Source organism: Suricata suricatta, chromosome 4 (genome assembly GCF_006229205.1).
Source record: "Suricata suricatta isolate VVHF042 chromosome 4, meerkat_22Aug2017_6uvM2_HiC, whole genome shotgun sequence".
In the NCBI taxonomy this organism is placed as follows: Eukaryota; Metazoa; Chordata; class Mammalia; order Carnivora; family Herpestidae; genus Suricata; species Suricata suricatta.
The window spans coordinates 6,993,378-7,000,502 of NC_043703.1; the positions used below are offsets into that span (position 1 = coordinate 6,993,378).

At 38.5% G+C, this 7,125-nt stretch overlaps 1 long non-coding RNA gene across 1 annotated transcript; it reads left to right on the forward strand.

Moving 5' to 3' along the window:
* The first annotated feature begins 2,189 nt into the window (after positions 1 to 2,189).
* Positions 2,190 to 6,339, forward strand: LOC115289012. The gene is made up of 2 exons (XR_003907337.1): positions 2,190 to 2,301; positions 6,063 to 6,339. It is a non-coding gene; the product is annotated as an uncharacterized LOC115289012 (long non-coding RNA).
* The last annotated feature ends 786 nt before the right edge of the window (positions 6,340 to 7,125 follow it).

Genomic DNA, 7,125 nt, shown 5'->3' on the forward strand with positions numbered 1-7,125 from the left:
CCACCCTCTATCTCAGTGCGGTGTTTCTTAAACTGTGTAAAACATGGTGATACTTTGGTGACTAAATGGGGGCAGTCTGTAGAAGGTTGTGCATGTGCTCTTCCTATTAATCCTCAGTGCCTTGAAGTAGGACATTTACTACAAATACCGCAGCGTTGATTCATTATAAGATCATATTTCATCTCAACAATATGCCATTTGTCTTAAGACATTAGACTTTCATGTGATTTTTGTGCTATTGTGTGTTAGGCTTGATATCTTTTTTAACTATTATATTGCATTATATTTCTGATGCACAGAAATGGGATTTGGTCTGATTTGTACACTGTTCTGTGTTAAATGTGATTCCTTTTTTGCTATTATGTGACATTATATTTCTAACTCCTAAGAATTGAATGAGTGGCTTAAAAATAGGTCAGTGATGCATAAAAATAATGATGAAAATTGCAGTGCGAGGACCAAAATGCCATAAAACATCATAAACATAAAAAGGATGAATTCCAGGACAAAATGAAATATGAATCTCTATGTGCATTGATAAGTAATGTGTAAGTATAATGGTTTCTCCTAAGCAACACAACAAGAAAACGATACACAAAGGTACCATAAGCATGAGAAAAATAGGTCTTATTGGATCCACAATCCATTTGCACCTCGGCCCTCTGATGTGGTCTGTTATTAAACTTCATCCAACTGCATACTGATGTCATTGGTACACTGAGCTTGTTATTAAAATGCACTGTCCTTTGTGTTAACACAATTGTTCTTATTTCCTTTGACCAGAGCTTCAAAACATTACTTCCACAGCTAAGTGGGTTAATTTCTCACTAAGCGTGGGGAAGAGAGAACAGAATCATGCAGACTTCTTCACATTAACACCTTTTCCACCAAGAAGTACAAGGCACTGTGTTACCTAGAAAGTCGCAAACTAGCCACTAAGTTAATGCAAATATTATGCTGAGGGAGAAAGCAAGAGGAGCCATTGACAAAATTGCTCTCTTGGAGGACATCACCAGAAGTGACAAAATATCAGTGCCATAGAACCAGGAGCAGTTACTCTCCAGATAATGTGGAAGCAGGTGTTTTATTCTGAAGGTGAACAAGATAAATATGCTCTATAATTGTGTAGATTCTGAATCAGCACTTTGTGTGTGTGCAGAATGCATCTGAGAGAGAATATTCTGACAAAGTTTTCTATGCATCACTGAAATTGCATGTAGTAGAAAAGGATAGTCTATTAATTGATTATTGATGAGTGGAGGTATAAGCTAGGAAAGAGGCTGAACTATACACTGAGGGGTGTCAGCTACACACACAGGCAGTATTTTAAATATTTAACAGAACATTTAGCACCTGGTATGATAGAGACAGTGCCCTAGCAAACAGAAGGAGAGCATAGAGTGAGTGCTAGTTAAAGGTCACCCAGAGAACACATACAATTGAAAAGAGAGCTCCTATTAATAAACTGACTTTTTTGGGGGGAGTAGGGTGGGGTCAACATCTACCTTTTGAACTTGAAATCAAACTTGATCAAAGAGGATTCCAAGAGGCTCTCCTATGTACTTGAGTTTCTGCAGCAGCCAAAGCAGTTAAAGCAAGTAAACTGTGGGCTGAATGAGGATTCTTAATTTCAGGAAACAGTTTTTTTCTGGTGTTTCTGAAATCTCCTGGTGAACCTCTTTCTTGAAAATCTCATGCCTTTTGTATCCTACATCCCTTTCTTGCTATTCTTGAAATCAGCCCATTCAAATTGATCACAGCAAATCTGATGAGAGTTCCACACTTCAATCTTGGCTTCTAACCTTCAAGAGTTGGGGTTTTTTTTCCCTTTTTTTTTCTAGACACTTCCATTTGGCAACCCTAAACTCTCTTACTCCTTCATCTAGATGACTAGGTAGAACGTCTTCTTCCTTCTGATCATCTGAATGCAAAACTTTCTTTGAGAATACTACTCCAGGTCGTTCTCTGTGAAGTTTCCTTCATTACTCAGTGCTGACTGTGTTCTCAGTTCCCTGGGTCCTAACACACAATTAAGAACCACACAGTTCAGTACTTTGTCATACATTTCTTTCCTCCTGAGTAGCTTCAGTTTCTTCCAGAGCTAGATAGAATGTACCTTGAGGGAATTCTTATGTTGACATTCTTCTGAGAGTTGCTGAGTTACAGTATTCTGAGTAGGTTGATTGCCATCAAGTCACTTAACATCTACTTGGAGATTTACATAGGAACAACCAAAACATAGAAGATAATTAGGCCCTCATTACATGGGACGCTCTATAATTGCTTTGGCTGGCAGAGAAGGTAAGTGACAACTGGAGCAGCCAGAAGGACACCCCTCAAGTCTAACCACAGACTTCACCCAGTCTTAACAATGTGTGGGATTTGTATCAGTAGAAGGAGTAGCAGGATATCTGGGGAGGCAATCACTAGGAAGGAAAATGTTGTGACAAGAATGTGTGTGGGGAGTTTTGTGACAGTAACAGGGAGCCTGGAGACTTTAGTCACAGACGCTGCCTCCTGCCATGGAACTTTCCACAAAGACAGAAGGGTGGGACTGTGTAAATATGTGGCTATTCGTATTGAAAGGTCTACCTTAATGAGAAAGTATTGGGCTATAGGGAAAGATGGTGCTCTGGCTGGAGTTTCTGGAAACAATGACAGATTCTGCTATACGGAGGTAGAGGTGCTGGTTAATAATGTAATAACTGTGCTAATGTGTGGAGATGTGTTCATGATACATGGATGGACCCCATATTGTGACTTTCAGTGTGATAATTCTTCTGATTCCATTTTATTATAAGATTAGGAAGCAGTTACTGCAAGTTAAATGGTGAAAATTCCACTGTTCTCAAAGGCCCCAGGGGACACCTAGAAATGCTCGGAGATATTTTGACGGTCAGGACTGGGGGTTGGGGTGTCTACAGGTCCTACAGGTAAGCCCCCATGACACCGAATTACCCAGCCCTGAACGCCCCCGGTGCCAAGTCTGGGTCTACCCCCGAATGAGAAGGATTATGCATTTTCAGATAAATCACAGTATGCATCTAATGGACTATAGAACAGACACATGAAACTTTTCACTAAGAAATTATTGAGGTGCCTGGGTGGCTCAGTCAGCTAAGCATCCAACTTCGATTCAGGTCATGATCTCACAGTTTGTGGGTTTGAGACCCATGTCAGGTTCTGTGCTGACAGCTAGCTCAGAGCCTGGAGTCTGTCTTCAGATTATGTGTCTCCCTCTCTCTCTGACCCTCCCCTGCTCATGCTGTCTCTCTCTCTCTCTCTCTCTCTCTCTCTCTCTCCCTCAAAATAAATAAATAACATTAAAAATTTAAAAAAAAGAAATTATTGAAATGTAGTCTATCCTGTCTTCACGGGAAAGTGTAACACGAAATTAGGGTGCAGTGTTTATAGGGCTGAATACAGTATCCCTCCATGATAATGACATTTTCGCTCACTGAAAACATCTTCAAACGGAGATCTAAAAGCACGTTCCAAATGTTAATGTATTCTGAGGACCATGCTGATAAGCAGTGTATTGTGGCCTTCCATTTCACTAATGAAGGAACAAACTCAGGAAGGTTAGAGGTGACTCCACCAAGGTCACGGAGTGAATTGATCACAGTCCAAACCAGATTTCGAGGATCTAATTTTCTATTGTGATCAAATAATTTTTACCTCTCAGATATTTGTAAATGGTCATGATTAAATGTATCTCTGAACATAGAAATGTGCTTTCTTAGAAATATAAATATGCAACAAGGTTACAGGTGACTTGGAGTATTTCACATTCTCTTATCATCTATGGGTTTGATTTCTTGTGCAAGAAAATTGAGCTTATTAGAATTCACGAATTCTAATTAAAGAGAATTTCCAAATTGGTGGCCTTCAGGGAATGTAAGGTTAATTAGTCCTTAATTCACTCAAAATAATGAATATTTTTCTCTATGTATAATTGCAGGAATAGAATACTATTTGGTTTTGATGGGAAGTAATAACAACTAATTCCTTCTTATAATACATAAAAGTCTCATTGGAAATATATAATAAAAGAATTATAGAAACCCAATCCCTATAGATTATGAGGAGACATAATATACCACAACATGTAATTATGAATTGTAAATTAATTTGTATACAGGGACATATTCACAGAGATTATTTTAATCCTTAGAGCAATTTAAGACAATTTACTCAAGGGGCCTCTCAGTGGCTCAGTTGGTTAGGCATCTGTCTTTGGCTCAGGTCATTATCCCACAGTTTGTGAGTTCAAGCCCTGCATCAGGCTCTGTGCTGACAGCTCAGAGCCTGGAACTTGCTTCGGATTCTGTGTCTTCCTCTCTCTCTGCACCTCCCCTGCTTGTCTCTGTTTCTCTTGTTCTCAAAAAGAAATAAAACAGTAAAAAAATTAGATGATTTATTCAACAAATAATTATTGATATCTACCAAATGCCAAAGGCTGTGAAAGATGTACCTCACACTTACACTAGATCTGTGACATGCTTGATTTTTAAATACATTTATTATCTTATTGACCTTCACATATTTATCCAAGCAATTTTTCACACGGATTGAGATATATCTATAAAGGTAAGTTCAAGTATGTTCCCAGGAAAGGTCTACCCTTCATGGAATTAGTGGAAAGAATGTAGAAGGAAAAGACGAACAGGTATAAGAAAGAATGAATGAAAAGCCAAATGTTTGCCTATGTTTATTTCCACTCCTCTCTCTTTTATATTCTACCTATGTATTATTTAGGGACTCACTACATTCTATCCTGCTATAATTATTTATAAAAGTGGTCTTCACTATATTTTAGTGATTAGGAATTGGCAAACCTCCTGTTAATGTTATCTTTTTGAGCTTTTATGACATTATTGTCATTTGGGTATGATTAGAAGTTAGATAATGAAACTAAAACTTAGTAGAGCTGTGATTAACCAAAGGCAGTTGTGATTTACCAAAAACCAAAAAAAAAAAAAAAAAAAAAAAGAAAGAAAAGAAAAGAAATAGCACAGATAGGGGCACCTGGGTGGCTCAGTTGGTTAAGCCCCTGACTGTTCATTTCGGCTCAGGTCCTGATCTCACACCTCTTGTGATTTTAAGCCCCACCATGATGACAGCGAGAAGCCTGCTTGGATTTCTCTCTCTCTGCCCCTCCCCCATTCATGCTCTCTCCATCTCTCTCAAAAATAATTAAATAAATTAACTTTAAAAAAACTGTTTAAAAAATAGCAAGGATAAAGCAGAGATTTTAATATAATTTCTATTGCTGATCGCAGACCCTTCCTGTTGCAAACGGCAGGATCTTTCCTTTCCTACAATTTCTACCTCGACAAAGGTAGGTGAGGTACCTCATCTATAGTCAACGTAACAGCGTGCATTTCCAGAAAGAAATGTGTGGTCAGATACTACTCAGTGTAATGACACTTTCATATTTTACCTACTCTATACAAGAGAATTTGATTTATATCCTCATATATTCTCAGTTGGAGTTAATTATTTAACTTATGGCTTCCTAAGGGTAATATATCTATGAAGTTCATTCAACAATGTTGAGACCTTGGTATGCATTAGGTGTTTGGCTGGGTGCTAGGAATTCAAAAGCTTTTTGTTTAAGACTAGTTTCTTACCTCTGGGGACATGTAGATTGAGCCTAATAAACTGAGGGGATATAAAAATAAAAGGGCCATGGTAGACATACATGTTGGCATAACATTGACTATAGAAGAATGAATACAGAAAATCTCAAACAGAAAAAAAAAATTTTGGCAAAGAGGATGACATTCATAGCCTGGTGTAGAAAGATACCTTTGCACAGGGAGGACAAGGCATTGTGAGTAGAGAGGACAGCATGGACAAAGACTCAGACAAGTTTTTGGCCAAGTGTGTTAATGGGAAGGAGGGACGGCCACATAATTCAGCATGACACCACTGTAGGCATGGGGTGAGAGTCGTGGAAATGTAGATGGATAGGTGATAGAGAAGTCATTACAAATAACTCTTCAGTGAAAAATATATGTTTTAATTTGGAAAATAACAGGATGTGTGTTGCTTTTCAGCATTGTGAATGCCAATGGCATGGAGTGCAGCCAGAAAAGAACAATTAGAATGATCTCTTTGAGTCTGGACAAGAATGGATGAAAAACTGCATGCTGCTGTTGGCAGAAACCAGAGTGAGCATATTAGAGGTGATACATGTGCAAGTGGAAAGAGGAATACATTGATTAAGTGAGGATAACTGAAGCCACGCTACAAAGCCATGCTACATTCTGTGACAATTAAAATTCACTAGGGACGCATGCAACAAAAAATAAAGGATTTCCTGTGGGTGCTTGATCTCAGCTTCTGATTCCTTCCCCTTGGGGAGCATATGACTAAGAATAATTGTAGTCCTATTTCTGATTCCTTCTTTCCTAGCTCAGGTCCTGCCCACCCTCTTCTAAATGGCTTGCTACATCAGGTGTGCGCTGCAATGTGTTGTCTTACTGATTAGGTCTCTCTAACTATATTCCAAAGAAGATGATCTTCCTTGGATGGACTTTGCCAAATATCTTCTACAAATCACTTTTTCATCCAGAAATTCTAATCAAGAGGATATTGAATCACATGGAGTTCTGGTGGAGAGACAGACTGATCAAGAAGGAAAAACACCTCTGCCATAAGATAGCTATTTGTTCGCCAAACTGGAGAACGTGGAATGAAGTTTCATGGCATCAGAGTTTGACGTGTTGTTTGAAATTTTCTTATCCAAACCCCCATTTTATAGACAAAGAAACTGAACTCCTGGGAGGTTTTAAGACAATCGTGGCCATTCTACTATGTAATAGTAGCTCTAGGAGCAAGACTGAGGCTTTCTGACCTGAAGTATGGGTTCTCTTGCCTTTTCCTGATCAGGTGAATTCCAGAAGGACTCAGGTAGAATTTCTGGAAGTCATACTATAAAAGCTTTGGTTGAAGTCAGAAAAGACTCCCAAGGTTCACATGATGGACCTAAAAAGTAAATAAGATTTACGTTCCACATTCAATGAAGTTGGATTCCTCATTACAGACCTCTAATCCCCTACTGGTATATGGTTTTTATATGGCTTTTATATGCCTGTGGTAAAGTACCTTTCATTTTGT